We start from the raw sequence: 2865 nt of genomic DNA, 5'->3' as shown, positions 1-2865 counted from the left end.
TCAGAGATCGGAGTGGTGGTCAAAAAACGCAACAGCTCCTTCCTGTTAAGCTCAACAGATTTCGAGCAATGGATGTGAAAAGAAACTCTTGTTGTAATACATTAAACTAAGATGTTTTTTCATTTTAAATTCTACATGGAATGCTAACTTGAACCGTTTGGTTTACGCATTGACATTGATAATACATCTGGTTTTGTATTGTTTCTTTAGTCTCAATTCATGAATCGTTTCTTCTTATGTGATGATAATCTCTCCAAGATCAAAACACTGGCTACAAGCCAGAACAATGTAAATGAAGAAACGATCCAATACAAAAAGCACAAGAAAACCGTAACCAAGTAGCAGCACCTAAACCGAAACAAACCAAAGTACATCTGTCTCTTCTTAGTGAATGTGAACCAAGCTTGGAACATAGGTGAGAACAAGTGGACAGTTGAGAAGAGATGCATTCACAATATCATCGTTATAGACTTGCTTATAGATATCCTCACCAACAATGTAGATTCTGTTCTTCTCTTCCCCCTCATCTCTTCGTCACAAACGTCACAACACATTGCCACTTTCTTGTCCTCGTCCAACAAGAAGCTCGCCACATTCACCACACACGGGAGCTGAAACTTATCGAAATCCACAGTCAAAACAAAGTCTTTCCTCCACGACAACACTTTCCCCTCTTCATCAACCTTATTGCTCACCCAAATCCTCATCACATTGGACCAAGCAAGAATGTCCTGATGACACACAGAGAGCTTCTCATCCCTAACAACAGAGAACCGCGGTGTCCTCAGGATCAAAGCTCTGAAACGGGAGAGGGAGACGCACGAACCTCTCCTCCGTGAAATCAAACTTCATCAAGAAAAACCCATTTCTTTACCTCCAGCAGCAAAGTAAGTATCTCCTCTCAAAGACACGCCACTGCAATACATGCCATAGTCAGGAGCGAACGATTCAAGAAACCTCCAAGAATCAGAGCTAAGATCATACATCTCACACTCAACAAACCACACTTTCTCCTCGTTTTGATAATAGCCATACCTCAAGATCTTGTAGCCACGGCGAGAATCATCATATCCTAAGGAGAATCTATCTCTAATCTGGTAACGAGTTCTTGGTTTGATCATCTTCGTTTCACCAGTACACGGATTCCAAACCACAAGGCTAGAGTTATTCTTCGCTTGGCATAGCATCAAACCGTCGCAGTGAGAGATCGTATACAAGTCCAAGTCCTTTGAGAGTTTACCGGCGAACTCGAGAGGCTGTGCGACGTCGCCGCTGCTGTGGAGATCTCCGGCGATTGAGTAAACCTCGTGATTGCTCAGTAGAAACGTCTCTCTTGCAGCTTCACTACTCATCTTCTTGTTCTTCTCCTCGAACGAATTGGATCTTTGAATAGAGTGTACCATCGTTTGCAAGTCGTTTTCAGTTGCGAAAGAGACTTCGCCGGAACCCTAGCTAGTATCTCCGATTCCAAATCGTTCGGAAGATCGCTTATCATCATCATCATCATCGTTTCGTTTCTAATCTCTCGTGATGACGAAAGTTTCTTCGTATATAAATTAGACTGCATTTTATTGAAGCCCATTAGCGTTGTTTACAAGCCCATTCGTTTTATCTACGAGAGCCCATTAGTTATGGAAAAACACACAAAGTTAGTCTACGTATTGGTTGTTCAAAAAAAAAAAGTCTACGTACTCCACAAAATTACTAAACTATAATAATTAAATAATATTTGTGTTTTATTTATTTATAAATTTATAATTGATACATATAATAAAAATATTATATGATTTAATATATTGTTTTAACTGTACATGTAATTTTTTTATCTATGCTATCATGTTTTTTTTTTGGATTGCAGTGATTCTTCTAAGTTAAAATACAACTATTTTAAATTTAAAATAAGTAAAAAAATTAGTTTTGTTAATTCAATTGTGTTCAGTTTTTTTTTTAGTTTTGTAGATGTGTAATCTGTTATATTCTGTTTTAAAAACATAAGAAATCTAAGGCTAGGCAATCGGAGTCCCATCCGTATTTCAAATCGGGTTCATTCAATTTTCCGGTTCATGAATTTCGGCGTTATTCAGATATTATAAAATTTTGGATCGGATTCGGTTCGGGTTTAGTTACATGTCCAAGATCCAATTGAACCGGAATAGTTTCAGTTTCAAATATTAATTGGGTTAGTGGTTCCAAAAATATTGATATGTACTTGATTAAACTCAATATATTTCTAATAATGTCAATTAAATTGTTCACGTAGCTTTCTCAAATCATATTGTTTTTCTTCAAAATAAGTTTAGGAGACTCATTTATCAACCATACGCGACTCTTTTTTAAGCTATACGTAACAACATTAGATATATCATGACAATCAAAGCCTTGTACGAACGAGAATCATATATAATGAAATGCAAACAAATTAAAATTAACAACTAACAACTTTATAAACCTAAAAACACTATTTAAACTTTAGAAGCAAAACTTATTCAAAAATGAATTTCCAATGCAATTGTCAAATATAAAATATTAATATTACCAAATACAAATACCAATATATATATTAACTAAATATTTAAATTAATTATTTATGTAATAGATAATTATTTTAGATGTTCAGTAATACTTTAGTGTATTTTGAATACATATTAGGAACTTAGATCATGTTTCTCTGAGTTCTTTTTCGGGATTTAAATTTTTTGAATTCTATCGGATATTCAATTAGGTTCGGATTCGGTTCGGATAATACCCATAACCTAAAATAACCATAAAACAAGATTCATTCAGTATTAATGTCGGGTTCAGATCGGTTAGATTCAGTTTTACCGGATCGGGTTCGGTTATTTGCTCGGTCCTACGAAAATTTAA

At 35.3% G+C, this 2865-nt stretch overlaps 1 pseudogene; it reads right to left on the bottom strand.

Annotated features, from left to right (window-relative positions):
- Positions 1 to 372: 372 nt before the first annotated feature.
- On the bottom strand, positions 373 to 1498 carry LOC125577242 (annotated as a pseudogene).
- Positions 1499 to 2865: the final 1367 nt, after the last annotated feature.

This window comes from Brassica napus, chromosome A8, assembly GCF_020379485.1.
Source record: "Brassica napus cultivar Da-Ae chromosome A8, Da-Ae, whole genome shotgun sequence".
Taxonomy (NCBI): domain Eukaryota; kingdom Viridiplantae; phylum Streptophyta; class Magnoliopsida; order Brassicales; family Brassicaceae; genus Brassica; species Brassica napus.
This window is presented reverse-complemented; position numbering and strand designations above follow the sequence as displayed.